We start from the raw sequence: 15820 nt of genomic DNA on the forward strand, positions 1-15820 counted from the left end.
TCATTCTGCATGGCAAGGAAGAGCTCCCTGTGACCCACATCCAAGCCTAGCAGGTGACCATAATCATCAATTTTTACATTTTTTTTTAAAGATTTAATTATTTTCATTAGAAAGGTAATTTACAAAGAGAAGGGGAGACAGAAAGATCTTCTGTCTGCTGGTTCACTCTTCAAGTAGTTTCAGTGGCTGGAACCGAGATGATCTGAAATCCCAAGGCTTTGGGCCATTTCATACTGCTTTTCCAGGCAACAAGCAGAAAGCTGGATGGAAGTGGAGCAACCAGGACATAAACTGGTGCCCATATGACACCCCAGTTCATACAAGGAAAGGATCTAGCCACTAGGCTATTGTGCCTGGCCCCATCAGTTTTATGGGTCCATTTCGTATTCATCAAGGTAATGTATGTTCCTGGTGTTTATCAAATGGTGTGTTCTCCATGACCAGGAGACACAGGAATGAGAGACCAGAGGAGGACAGAGACTTTCTAGACTTCCTAAAATGACCAAATATATGTGGAATTTGTTACAGTTTGTAGCTCTTAAAGGATTTTAAAGATCTTTTTATCATTTGTAATTGAATTAAGCTAGTAACCACTTAAAAGTTTTAAAATATTGATAATTTGAGCTGTTCATGGGAGAACTTTGATACCACTCAAGGGAGAACTGGTCGGCCACTAGAGCAAGAGTGAACTTCCTGTAAAGGAGAGAGAACAAGATTTGAGATTGTACACATCTGGGATATCTGTCACCTTCCTCCCCTTCCTTCTTTCTTTTGCTTTGCCTTTTTAAAGACAATCTTTTCAAATGGAAAAACAAAAACAAAATTCAACACTGTTAATTTGACATTCATACAGAAGAGTTCCCAGGCCGGATTTGGCTCATGGGCTGTGACTTATGGACCTCTGCCTTAGAATATCAGAAAAGCAGTGAGGACACAACAGACACAGAAGGTTGAGGGGACCAGCATGGTGGCAGATCAGATAAAACCACTTGCTCTGATGCTGCCATCCCATGTGGGCACTGGTTTAAGTTCCAGATGCTCCATCTCCTGGGAAAAGCAACAGAAGGTGGCCCAAGGCCCTGCCACCCACATGGGAAATCCGAAAGAAGCTCCTGAATTCAGACTGGCTCAATCTTAGCTGTTGTGGCCATCAGGGAGTGAACCCTCACACCCTGCTCCCCCATCTCTCTCTGTAACTTAGGCTTTTAAAAGAAATCTTTAAAAGCAAACAAAACTGGAGGTAAACTTAATATTACTACTAAGGTAAGCCTTCCCACTGACCTAATTGTTCACTAGACTGAAGGCTCCATGAAGGAAGCAGGTGTGTCTGCCTGTTCATCACTGTGCATACAGCAGTGTCTGTATTGTGTGCCAGCTGTCAGATCACAAATGTTCACCTATATGTAGTAAATGAAGCCAAATAGATTTGTAAGCCTTAATTTAAAAAAAAAAACAGCAGCAATAAGATAAAAGAAAAACCTAAAGTACTTTGCTTTAATGCCACTTTATGAATTTTATTTGACTAATGGTTACTATGAAGGGATTTAAAAGATTAAAAAAGAATGATGTATTTTACCCATGAAAAAACAGCAGTTCAGGTGGGTCTTTTCTTAATTACATTTCAGTTATATCTTATTAAACAAGATATGTTGCTTGTCCATATTTGGAGATAGAACGAAGCCTGGAGTACTTTTAGAAAATGTGTTTTGGCTAGAAATTCTTAACACTGTTTGCTCAGGGACAACTTAAGTCAGTAGTCCATTGTTTGACAGATTTCTGCTGATTGAACTCAGGTAGTGAGTCTGGAGGGCACCCTTGGGAGCAGTAGACGGAAGAATGCTCTTGGTTGAGAATCTTTGTTTTCTTAGAGGCTTTGTAAACCTTCACATTTTTCTCCAATGCTGCCTGGCTTTTCATTTCTGGTGGCAATGTCAAATGAGAGAAAGGGTCTTCAGGGGATTGTCTGTGTCACCTATTTCACTGTTTCCTGAGCCCTGGCTCTGTGACAGTTATCGCACTGGGACCAGGAACACAACGGTGACAATAGCTGTGATTCTTTCCTGCTGGAGCTCACGGATGAGCAACAGATGTAGACAAGTCAGCCAGTGCGACTGTGGCCAGGGGCCTCCCCATGGGAACCAGCTAGTTTCTGAGGAAGTGCAAGGAGTTTTGTTTTGTTTTGTTTTGTTTTTTCCTGGAGTAAATAAACACCATCCTCACTTTAAATCTATACAGCCGAATGTACCAGGAAAGGACTTAAGACTCTCAACCCCTACTCATTCAGCCTAAGGTTAAAACAACATTAAAAAAAATTTTGGGGGAGGTTCTGAAAACAAAACAGTTTGAAATCCCTGGAGTTTGGTGGGAAAATGTGTTTTTCCAGGTAACATCATGTCTTAAACTTGTTTTCATGGACTGATTATCCTCTTCCATTTACTCTTCTTTTTAAAATATTATTTATTTTTATTAGAAAGGCAGATTTGCAGAAAGAAGGAAAGACAGAAAGATCTTCTGTCCTTTGGTTCACTTCCCAGGTGGCTGCAATGACCAGAGCTAAGCTGATTAGAAGCTAGGAGCCAGGAGCTTCTTCTGGGTCTCCCATGCAGGTGCAGTGTCCCAAGGATTTGGGCCATCCTCAAATGCTTTCCCATGCCACAAGCAGGGAGCTGGGTGGAACTGGAGCTGCTGGGACATGAACGGATGCCCATATGCAGTCCTAGCAGATGCAAGGCAAGGATGTAGCCACTAGACTATCAGGCTGGGCTCTTTCATTTACTCTTAATTACTTATACAGATTATGGTTTCTTCTTTCCCTACGCAGATCACTTTTCTTCTATTTCAGTTAATTTCATTTTTTTAAAAAAAAAATCTTATTTAAGTTAGAGTTACAGAGTTAGAGGGAGAGACAGGAATAGAGAGATTTCGTTCTCTGGGTCCACTTGCTAAATGGCTGCATTGGCAGAGACTGGGCCAAGAACAGTTTCTGGGTCTCTGGTAAGTTGCAGGGGAACATTTGGACTATCCTCTGCTGCTCTCCTAGGGACATTAGCATAGGTCTGGACTGAAAGTAGAACAACCGGATTCAACCAGCACCCACATGGAGTGTGGATGTTGCAGGTAGAAGCCTAATGGGCTGCATGGCAACACCCATCTTGGTTAATTCCTTTTTCTCATTATTCCGTATTGTGTCTGTCCCCACAAAAGATGTTGAAGTCCTAACCTGCAGTACCTGTTGCTTTATTGGAGTCACCTTTACAGAATATTAAGATGAGATTATTAGAGTGGGCCTTAATCCACGTGACTGGTTTCCTTGTAGATGGAGATGTTTAAGTACAGAAGTGATGTGCATGGATGGAAAATGGTTCAAAGACACAGGAAGAGCCATCTCCAGAGCCAGAGATGCTACAGGTGGTCAGAGGTGGAGAGGAGGGGCACAGCAGAGTCCCCCTCACAGTCCTCAGAAGGAGCCATCCCTGTAGATGCTGATTTTGTACTTTCGGTATGCAGACTGCACATCACATCGGCAAATCTCTGGTGTTACAGCATTGCTGGTTTTCAGTGTGTAACCATTACAACCAGCACTAGAACTGATGCCTCCTGTCTAATGGAAAGTTTGCCAAAGTGTGCAGACAGTTCATAAAGGCAGATAATCCAGCAATGTAGATTTCAGCCAAGGACTCATGGGCCCATGTGCTCATCGTTGATGACATGTCAGTGAGTGGACACAGGACCCCTGTGACAGTGGGGAAAGTCTGTTTCTCTCAGGCATGTGTTGAAGAGGACTGTGTCCCGTTGTGGGAGGGCCAGGAGAAACCCAGGGCAGGATATTCTGTCCAGCCTTCCAATGAACTTGAAGGTTTTCTATTCCTTGTAAAGAACTTGTTTGTTTCTTTAAAATAATTGCTCAGAATTCTTATCAATTTCTGACTTTGAAGGTAGAACAATCATTGCTTACTCCATCTTTCACCTCCACTATAACATCAAGAAAAATAATGACTGAGATGGCTCCAGTATTTTGAGCACTGACTCTGTGACGGACACTGTGCCAGATTTTTACATAGTGTATTGTCTCATTAAATGGTATCAGCAACTGTGAGAAAGAGGCAATCTCAGCATTCCCACTTAATAGATGAGGGAGCTATCACTTATCATACTATCATGCCTGACTTTGAACCAAGTTCTACCTGCAAAGCTCCTACTCTCAGACCCTTGGGATTCCCTGAGTGTAAAATGTCAAAGAATGCAACAAGATTTTTGTAGAGTTATGGTGTTCCTTTGAAATAAAGGACAGGATTCAGCACAGTGGTAAAGTCACTGCTTGGGATGCCTGTTTATCTTGGAGAGCATTAGGTGGCATCCCACCCTCATTCCTGATCCAGCTCCCCACTGCACGTCATGGGAGGCAGCAGGTGATGATTCCAATGCTTGGGTCCCTGCCAGCCACGTAGGAGACCTGAATTGACTTCTTGCCTTCTGGCTTTGGCCTGACCTAGCCATGACTTTTGTGAACATGTGCAGAACAAACCAATTGGTGAAAGAAATCTCTCCCTCTCTCCTCCTCTTGCTTCATTCCCCTCACTCCTCTCTCTTCTTCTCCCCCTGTTCCTCTCTCTTTCTCCTCTTCTACTTCCCTATATTTTAAGTAAGGTGAATTTTTCAAAAATGGGAACTGCTCAGTGTATTCTTAAGAACTGATTCCAAAGGTGCTAGAGAAGGTTTCTTGAAAGGCCTGGTTTGCTCATCAGCTAACTAGTTTCCTCTTCTTATTGTTTTCCTCTGAATATGTTGGCCTGAACTTTGCTCTAATAGCTTTTACAATAATATTTTTCTAAAAGAGCAACTTATGGGTTCCATCTTTATGAAAACATCTTTAAGAAAAAGATTCAAATAAACAGTTGCTGATTACCTACTGTAGCCAGTTATCCTGACTAGGAAATTGGGGTTCTGGTAGAGGTGGTCCCTGCCTCCAAGCTGCTCCCTATAGACCCCTGGAAAGGCAGATTAAAAGTAGATAACTGTGTAAGTTTTAGATGTGCTACTTTGATAAAATATATAGGTAATAAAGAAATTTAATTTAGATGAGGGCACTCAGAAAGGAATCCCAGAAATGTGCCTGGGAGAGAGTATGTGTGAGGTCCCCACTGTGACAACTGGAATATCACTGCTGAGACTGGAGTGCTGTGACTGAGAAGTCTGCAGGAGATGAGGAATGCCATAGGCCTTTGGCCCAGCGGTTGAGACTCTGGGTGGGGCACCAACGTCAGAGCATCTGGATTTTGAGTTCCAGCTGTGGCTCTGGATCCCAGCTTCCTGTACCCTGGGAGTCAGTGATGAAGGCTAAAGGAATTAGATCCCTGCCACCCACATGGGAGGCTTGAATTGAGTTCCTGGATCCCAAATTTAAATTGGCCCTCTCTGTCTTTTAAAATTAATTACTCAAAACTAGCCAAATCAATCTGCCCTTATATGTAAGTCAGAATGTTCGTGTCCCCAAGGCGTGGAGATACAGCCTGACTGGGGAGGAATGTAAGGAGACCCTCCATCTTGGAGGGAGCTACCTCGTTGTACACTTCCGTAAGAGCTCATTGAGCTCTGAGGAAGTGAGCTTTACTGAATTTTACGGAAATAACATATATATTTGTTATATATATATATACATACATATATGTTTATATATGAAGCATTAAAATGATTAAATATACTTGAATAATGTAAGAGAAAGTATTGATACACTTAAAATATAAAAATGACATAGATAACATGGTATGAACTAAATTAAACATTCATGAAAAACAAAATCTGAAGAATTCAGTTTCTGGGTGAGAATGTTGTATTTCCATTTCTCTGCAGTTTTTAGAGTTTCCAACTTTTCTGTAATAAATGCATTATTGAATGAATATGGTGTTTTTATGTCAGAAAGCTTGAAATGGGAGAAATAATACCTTAAGTGGTATCTAACATAATTTGAGGGAATTATACTCTGGGTTTATAGTTTTAGGAGTGAAGAAGCAATTCAAAAATAGGAAAGTTCGTAGGAGTAAAATAGTGGAGTGAAGTAGATCTTCATAAAGGGGGTAAACTTTAACAGAAGCTTGGCTGGTGTTTAGGGTTTAAGTCACTTATAATTTCAAAGAGATTTATATATTTATTTGCTTATTTAAAAGAGAGAAGGTGGGCATAGGGAGAAAGAGAGAGAGATCCTTTATTGGCTGCTTCATTCCCCAAATGGCCACAAGGGCCAGAGCTGGGCAAGGCCAAAGAAATAAGAGGGATGCCATCCAGGTCTCCCACATGGGTGGCAAGGTCCGGAGACACGGCCCATCTTCCACAGCTCTCCCAAGTTCATTAACAGGGAACTGGATTGAAAACAGAACAGCAAGGATTCAACCAGCGCTCTGATATGGCGTGGCAAGCACCAGCTTAACATACTTCGCCACAACAGCAACACTTGTGCTCATATTTTCCAGGTACTGCCATTTGCTCTGTGCTTGATTTTGAGGCTGTGTTTCCTTCTCTGCTGCCCCATATGACAATGTGAGTTTAAAAATTAATTGTGCCATGCCATGCTCTCCTCTTGAAAATAAATAAAAGGGCTTGAGAAACACATACACACACACACACCCAAATCATCCATCTGTTCTATTGAAGATATCCGCCACCCACTTCATCCTGGTGCAGGCTATTTTTGTTTGCTTTGTCTTGGGAGCTCCTATATTGGAAGCCTTTTAAAGACAGCTTTTGGTTTTCATCAGAAAATGAACAGCAAAGCACTTTGTTCTTTTACACGTGTTGCGGGGCTGCACATAATAAATGTGGATCGCATTGCCTTCTGCAGTTCCTGATCTCTGCCACCTGGGGATTTTTCTGTGCATATTCTTAACTGCTGGCTGCACGCTTATAACTGTGAAGTGGGTTGTGGTAATAGTCCTTACAATCCAATAATTTCCAGATCTGTTTTCTGCACATCTTCAACCTTGTAGGTAAATTCAGTGACTGTGTTTGCAAATTCGTAATATCCAAGAATGAGTTGACGCCTTCTGTGTCATTCTTCTCCTTCTTTTCAAAATCTGCTTCTTTCCCTTTCTTGGCAGGGTAAGTAATAACATTATGCTGTGCTACTGGAAATTTTAATCAATAAAATGCACACATCTTTAATTAGAATGCTAGGAAGGACTGCTGAGTAGGACCATTCAGTCAATGCAGGGACTTGAGAGGCTCAAACATTTCTAGGCAGAGGGTCAGTTGGAGAATATTTGAGGTCAGATGGGTAATTTTAATATTCTTGCCAAGGTAACCTACACAACATTTTTTGAAGGCCCAAAGTTCATCAGTATTCCTGATACACTTTCCCAGAAGCATACCAGCTTCCAGGTCCCTTTCTGATCTGGTGTCTACTGGGACAGCTTTTCGAGGAGATCCCCCGCTGCAGGCACCATCCCTTCAAATCTGGCACAATCTGAGTCAGTTCATCCCCAGACACTGCCCACCAGCAAACACCCCAGTCAATGCCGTTGTGTCAATGCTGACATAATGTTAGGATTCCAGAAGCAAGCACAGTATTTGTTCCCATTTTCAGAAGTTCACTGAACTAAGTGGTTACAGTTGGGTAATAGTACCTAAACTGTGATTACTGACATGCTGGAGAGAAGCTGTGATTTCTTTGCATGGGGGTTAATGTTAATGGATAGATGTTAGTGGGAAAATAGGGATAAATCTCAAAAATATGCTTAGTGAAAAAGCTTAGAGATAGAAAAGCTGATATAGATAGGATGGTTCTATGTATATGAAGTTCTGGAGTTGTGCAAGGAGCTAGGAATCAGTGCAGAGGTTGTCTCTGGGGTAGGGTAGGGGGTTGGCTGGATAGAACATGAGGGAACATTTTGGGACTGTTGCAGGCAATCAGTATATTGACAGGCATGAGTACGTGGGTGAATGAATTTATTAAAACTCATTGAATCGTATACTTAAGATCTGTGCTTTTCACTGCATGTTAATTCTACCTTAATTTTATACAGCAAATAAAAAATGAATTCATGGGGACAAAGTACAAAGTAAACTGTGTAATAGTAGCCCATAAATGGTTTAAAAGAAAAGGTGATGTATACATGTATAAGCAAAATGCTAGAATGGGAAAGAAAAGGGTATGTTTTTGTATTTGTGGCTAGGGAGTGGTGGTGAAGTATGGACGTGTTGCCAGAGCCATAAACTCAGATGCTTGAGAACATGTGGCTAATTTTGCTGTTTTTTTAGAGCAGATTAAAATCTGGTTTTAGAAGTGATAAGATATGAATCTTTTATATGGAAGCTTCCAGTGCTTCTAAATATCTCACACTCAAATTTCTTCCTCCAAAGCCTAGCGTATGTCACGATTGCTTGGCTTAAGCTTGGTGAGTGTGAGTATTTCAGTACAGATTTGATAACAGTATACAGATCCCATAAGGATGGCCTGAATGTCATTGCAGGCCTACTCACATGCTTTGTTTTGCTTTGTTGGATGGTGGAGATGTGGGCATCATTTAGGCCTTTGTTGTTCTATAGTTAGTTGCAAATGTTTGAAACTTTGGAGATTTCATGTAAGATACTGAACATCTGGTAATACCTGGTTTGCATCCAAAAACAGCAATAATTGCTTGGATCAGATTAGCAGCTTCTCCTTTAATGGATTAAGATGTGAATTTCCCATATTCTACCCCTCCAGTTATCTCAGGATCAGTCTATTGCCTCTAGTTTTAAAACATTTCTGCTGTCAATCCTGTGCATCCTCTGAGTTAACCTCTGGGGACTCCCTCCTTTGGACCAGGAACTATCAAGAGCGTTAGTGGATGCCTAAGGCAGATACTACTGGTGTACTCATTTTGCAGGTTAATTAAGGCTCAGCCAGTAGAGATTTCTCTTGATTTTGCCCAGTAGAAAAAAACAAAGCTAGGATTTGAAGTACAAAGTCTGATTCCAGAACATGTGAACATGATGAACATACTCTTTTTCTCTTTTAAAAATTTATTTATTTATTTGAAAGGCAGAGTTACAGAGAGGTCTTCCATCTGCTGGCTTACTCCCCAGATGACTGCAGCAACAGGGATTGGGCTAGACTGAAGCCAGGAACTTCAACTGGATCTTCCATGTGCATGGCAGGGGCCCAAGTACTAGGGCCACCAAGAGCTGGGGCCATCTTGTATTCTTTTCCAGGCCAGTAGCAGGGAGCAGGATTGGAAGTAGAGCAGCCAGGACATGAATATATTGGATGCCAGCAGTGTAAGTGGCAGCTTTACCTGCCATTTGGTTTCACCCATTGTTTAATTCAAATGTAGCATTTAACTTTGGTTAGTTGAGTTCTTTTTTGTTGTTCTTGTAATTCATTTTTCTAAGATAATCTCTGGTCTTTCAACTCTTTATTTAGCATCCGCACCAGTAAAATAGAAGAAAATCACAGATGTGGATATGATTGATAAACAATAGTCCTGACTATATTAATATCATAAACATTAGAAAATATAATATGTACTTTAAAGTGTTTGTGTATGTATATTCTGGAAATTTCTTTCCATGCTGCAGTACATAATCTTGTGGATATTATACACTCTCTTTTGGCAGCCAGTGGTTTAAATGATGCCTGGACAATGATTCTGCTTGAAAGCATTTTCATATCAGAGACTGCCAATTTTGCATCTAATAAATTGTCCCTTCCAGATAAAGGGTTCAGCAGAAAGGTCACCATATCAGCTCATGGAAAGTTCTCCATTGTTAGAAAAAGTATTGTCCATCGGTAGCCACATTTAAAACACAGTGTTCTAAAACCTTCTGCAGCTGTGAGCTTGCAAAAAAAAAAAAAAACAGCCAAAGTCATCTTTTATTCATATTAAGGCCTTGGGTTTGCCTTGTTGGAGTGGGGGGAGGATGTTAGGTTCTTTCCAAACATCTAATTCAGTGAGTTTGGTTGAGGGAGCAGCAATGTCCCCCAGATCTAAGATGTGGGGACTTCATGGAGAGAGAGGGAGAGAGAGAGAGAGAGAGAGAGAGAGAGAGCAAGAGCAAGCTTGTGTATGTAGGGGTCTCTTTATCTTCCAGGACTGCTGATATGATTAGCCAATGTGTGGTTTTAAAGCATTTGCACAAAAGCAAGCGCTGAGACAGGCTGTTAGTGATGAATCAATGTGAAATGTATCTGTGGATAAAAGCTAGCAGTTTTCCCAGATTTTTGGTCCTCGCTAAGGAAGCAATGGTGGTGGGTATCGTTTTTGCATGCTTTGGGCTTACCCAGAGGCAGGCCTTATGTACTCTGTGTCAACTGAAGTCGGTTGTGTGTGGATGGTTGGCTTCTTCCTTAGTAGTCAGATCTTCCTTTCCCAGCATCTTGTGTGATTGGAATCAAATTTTTTTTTTCTGAAACACTTTCTGGAATGTTCTTTATTGCTTTCCAATAATCCAACCCTCTTATTTTCTCAATAAATTTGTCTTTGAGGTTCAAGGGGAACATCACATTTCTCCATGACCCCATGAGTCCCAGACTGACTTAATCTTTCTTTCCTGTGCATTCCTTAAGAAGTGATCTGGGCATAGAATGAAGAGAATGCCAGGGAATATACTTGGCACACTCCCAGATGACTCCTCAGAGGGGGGAAAACTCTGTGTGCTCTGTGTGTGTGTGTGTGTGAGTGTGTGTGTGTGTGAGTGTGTGTGTGTGTGAGAGAGAGAGAGAGAGAGAGAGAAAGGAGAGAAAGAGAGAAAGAGAGAAAGAAGAAAGAAGGAGATTGAGATTGCTGGGAATCCTAATACAAATACATAAGATTATTGGTGAAAAATGTGAAGCACAAATTATTACTTTATTCTAAAACTTTTCTTCATCCAAACAGAAAATAAGCACCCCAAACTCCAAACTGCACCCCTGCAGTTTTATTTCCCAAGTTGAACCACACACAGCTGGGTGTGTCCATGCTGGTCCAGTGTAAATGTGTGTGTTGCGTAGGCACCTGTCTTGTTCATGTGAAGACTGCTAGTATCTGGCATGTCATCTTTGTAGAATAAATACAGCTCACAGACTCAAAGGATCAGAAAAGACTGGCATTGATTTTGGTGCTGTAGTTCTTTCTAGTCCTCATCTATTTCACATACCTCTTGTGACTATAAAGTACTGGGAGTTCTGTCTAGTCAGCATTTCAGTCCAAAGGTGAACATTGAGCAAGAAGCCCAGGTGACAGCAGAGTCAGGAAATAGATTATCTGAAATATTGGACATTTTATGGTCAGTTGACAGTTTGCAGGAGGTTTGCTGGAGTGAATTGGGGCTTTTCCGAGTCAAAAGAGATGAATCATAAATACCTCAAACTGTGCCACTGTAAATGCTACCCTCTGCACTTTTCCTCCTGGAAGGGGCAGGGAGGGAAAGCCAAAGCCGTCAGGCACCATACACCTGTGCTAGGGTCAGCACCTCTGCTGGCAGACATGCAGAGGAACGCTGAGACTGGGGTTCTGATTCTACACTCAGCTCTTTATCCTGCCGACAAGGACAACCTGTCTCCTTGTTAAGACCATTGGGACAGCATCCTGTGACCACAGCTTGGGGCCTCTTGGGCATGTGCCGGCCTTTTAGTGCCTACCACTTCACTGATGCTTAGATATGCTGTGACCACAGGGACAGTAATTACATCCTGCCAGCTGCATATGTGGCAGTAAGATTCCTGAAGAAACACAAATTGTGTACATTTCCAGTTAATAATGGCAAGTGGGGTTTTGTTTTTGATCCAAATATTTGGTGCTATTGGGTGCTCACAGTGATTTTTGCAGAACTGACATGTTCTTTGTATTTATAAGGCCATGTAGCACTGTTGTGGAGGAAACAAGGTGAGACAGGCCAGATGCCTACCTCCTAGTTTAGTGGCAGGCAGGGGAAATAGGATGGTCTGCTGGTAGGCATCTTGCTACCAACAGCATATGGTGAAGGCCTAAGGAGACCTGCTAATGAGACAAAACAGGAAGAAATCAGTTCTTGCCAGTGTGAGTTTGAAAGGCTTGTGGAAGGAGGTAATGGTTGAGCTGCATTTTTTAAGCACAGGTGAGTTTACAGGAGGTCCAGAGGGAAGGAGATTGAGGAATTTCAGGAATAGAACGTAAAGCATGGAGAGGATCATTGATAACAGGGTACAAGAAGTGTTTAGGGAAGAGAGAAGGTGCAGCAACTGACCAAGACCAGGTGATGGTGATGTGAGGGCAGCAACTCAGAACCCTGAGCCCCCAATAGACAGTTCACCAGAGAGCTTGGTTAACACATGGGCTTTAAGCTCGGGAGGTGCCTGCAGCCCCTTACTGGGTGCACCTTGTCTCTGGCTGCTTCCTTGAAGGAGTTCCAAGCCTGTTTCACCTCTGTTTGAAAATCTTGCCTGTGGTCAGTGGCATCCAGGAGTAATTTGAGACAGTTGATGTCTGTTGCACTAATTATGCTTCAGTCTCAGAGTGCCTTGGTGCTCTCAATCCCGCCTGCTCAGCAGATTTTATGTAGTATTTGAATTATTGATGGAGGTGATGTGGGAGTGGGGGCTTGGCTGCTTGTTCTGTTTTGAGCAGGTCTTGGGTAAGTGGCGTTACGGGAAGAGAAGCAGCTGCTTGCGCAGTGATGGACAAAGCGGGCCTTCCAGGGGAGCCCTGCCCAGATGTGAGCCTGTGCCAGTATGCTCAGAAAATCACAGCCTGCTTTGGAGGGATGGGTAAGACCCCTTAAACCTTGGGCTTTGCCTTTGAGATGTTGATGTTGATGAAGTGTATGAGCAAACTGAAATTTGGGACTTGCTGGTGTCCGAGAGCAGATGTAGCTTCTTGAGGCAGACGTGTTCATAGGAGCCAAGTGGTCTGTCATTGTCTGGAGGCTGGGTGTACCCTTCCTTGCAGCTTTATCACCTGCAAATTTTTTCTTTCTCTGCCTTATGTGTTCTGCTTAGAAGAACCCCTGATGATTATTTGAGGAAGGCTTGTTGGTTCCTTGTAATTAAAATGAAAAATATACAAAAAGGGAAAAGCGGGTGACCCTTTTATTACCAGTGAAGCCATAGGTTTATCTCAGATAATTTCCTTAGAATGCTGGTGACTCGTTTTTTCTTGGCAAAAGGCAGGTAGATATTTAACAGATGATTTTTAAATGAGACAGGGTGCTTGTCTGAAGAAAATAGGCCTAAATCATTACACAGAATAAAATTAAAGCTGGAGATATTTTCAGAGAATTATTGCATGAGTTGGGACTAGGCGGAGGAAAGCAGTGTTAAGGCATCCATCCTCTGCCCCATACATTATGTAGCCCCCGAATGCCTGGTCTAGGGCTTGGAGTCCTTCTCATCGGCGTGTATTCAGCATCTACAGTGCGCAAAGGTAGAATACTCAAGGACTCTCTGTGCCCCCAGTAAGTTTACCTGCTGATGGTTTCTTTTCATACTGCATCATAGAAGAAGAGCTTGTTTGCATGTGATGGAATTATTTCCAGCAGGATTAAGACTCTCCTTTCTGCAAAGATATCTAAGTCAGTAGAATCTCAGACACAGGCTAAAGTTTTCTCGCTGTCATTAGCTTTGTAATGTAGTACATGGTGATGTCTTGTCATATAGCCATGCAAACTCTCACATAAACCCTGCCTTCCTTTGAAATTGCTGTGGCTGTCAGTTCACATGGACTGTGGCAGGAGGCCGATGCTGGTGAAGCAGTGAAAGAACTGGGTTCTCCTGTGCTTCTGGAAGGTGCGTCCTGCAAACTGCTTTCCTGGGGACTGAGTTTGCTGTTACACGGACACACTGAAAGCAGGCTTTTAGGACTGGAGGCATGCTCTCTGCTGGGGCATTTACCAAGTATTTGTGTGAAGGAGGCTAAAGTTAAAGTTCTACTCTGCAGGTGTTTGGCACAGCAGTTAAGACAACAGTTAAGATATCGGCATCCTGTATCAGTGTGCCTGGATTCACTGCCCAGCTCTTTATTGCAGCCTCCTATTAATGTGCCCCCATAAAGCAGCAGATGGAGGCCTAAGCACTTGGGTCCCTGCCACCTACATGAGACACCTGGATTGAGTTCCCACTCTTGGCTTTGCTCTGGCGCAGTCAGGCATTTAAGGAGCGAGCCAAAGAATGGGAACCCTCTGATTGTCTCTCAGTTTCTCAAATACAGGAAAAAATATATTTTGAAAAATAGGCAATGACTGTGGATATCTACACAGTGGCTCTAGGTTCACAGATGCCCTGGTCACCTTTGGTTCCTACCCTCCTGAGCAGCTAGCGCCTGAACATGTTTGTACTGTCTAAGAAAGAACATGGCCTCCTCATACTTCTATGTAGTGAGGTTGTCGTTACAGATAAGTGGACATCTGTTGTTCTCACCATCCACCTTTATGAGTCATACTTAATTTACTTTGTTTCTGTGTAATCCCATTACTTGAAGAATTTGATTTTTTTTTTCCTCTTAAGGACTGTCGGAAAATCATTGTTGCTTGAACTAGATATTTGGCTCTGCAATCATGTCTATAGATCCGGGGGTATATCCTGAGTGTGTCCTCTGAGACACCAGGTCAGCGTGGAGGTGGAGAAAACATTCTCTGGAGTGGGCCTTAGTGGGTAGCGCTCAGCACAGGTTGAGAGCAAGAAGGCAGAATAGCTTTGTTGTAGAATAACTCCAATTCTTCTTGTTCAGAAAGATACTGGATTTGAAGAAAATGGTCATTCTTTCTGCTTAAGTAGCTGTTAATTTTCTCAACCTGCAAAGAGTTGAGCTTTAGGAAGTGAATCAAAGCGAGAAAGAGTAGATGGTGAAGGCCAGAGGTTGTCATGCTACCGTGCTTACTAGAAAAGCACTCCAGAATAACCTGGAAAGCCAAGGGATCTACCTTTTAAACCAATTGGTCCAGGAACTGTAGTTTGGAAAACATGAACAGAATATCTCCCATCATAGGAGAATGCCTCAGGGGTTCATGGAAAAAAAAATTAAAAGTCCATTAGGGTCCAGAAAGGTTTTGAAATTTATGCAGTTTTTTTTCTTTTGAAGAATTACTTATTTTTTTAGTGGAAAGGCAGTTCAGATTTATGGAGAGAAGAAGAAAAATGGAGATCTTCTATCCACTGATTCTCTTCCGAAATAACTGCAATGGCTGGAGCTGAGCAGATCTGAAGTCAGGAACCAGGAGCTTCTTCCAGGTCTCCTACACAGGTGCAGGGTCCCAAGACTTTGAACAATCCTCTACTACCTTCCCAGGCCACGAGCAGGGAGCTATATGGGAAGAGGAGCAGCTGGGACATGAACTGGTCTGCATATGGAACCTAGATGCTTGCAAGGTGAGAATTTAGCCTTTGAATCATCATGCTAGACCTAAAATCCATGCAGGTTTTTTTTTTCATAATTCACATCTTTTTCACAAACTTAATTGAAGACCCTCTAGAGGATGAAAATGAAATGATTGTTTGCTGTGGCCTGGAGCTTGAATGCATGGGTAGCCACTGAGTAACTTTAATTGAGGCCCCTGTCTGTGAAATCTGAAAAACAGAAGAGCTGAGAGTTAAAACTGTTCCGAACACATTCTGATATTTGTTTTTAGCTCATACACAAATGTGAACATATAACTCAGCTCACTGTTGGGATTCTATGCAGACAATAGCAATCCTTTTAGATGTTGCAGTCATGTTTCTTCTCTTGCATTACATCCAGGATTAATCTGATTGTCAAATATTCCTTCAGTATGAGACCAACATCATTCCAACTCCTGCAGTAGCTGTTTTTATACCTGATCATCTGACCAAGAATGTGGAGCCCTGAGGTCAGGAGGGTAATCTCTTAAGCCTGTCTTCCTTAATCTTCTTTGCTGG

This window comes from Ochotona curzoniae, unplaced genomic scaffold (genome assembly GCF_017591425.1).
Source record: "Ochotona curzoniae isolate NIBS_2020 unplaced genomic scaffold, NIBS_Ocur_1.0 contig_66, whole genome shotgun sequence".
NCBI lineage: Eukaryota > Metazoa > Chordata > Mammalia > Lagomorpha > Ochotonidae > Ochotona > Ochotona curzoniae.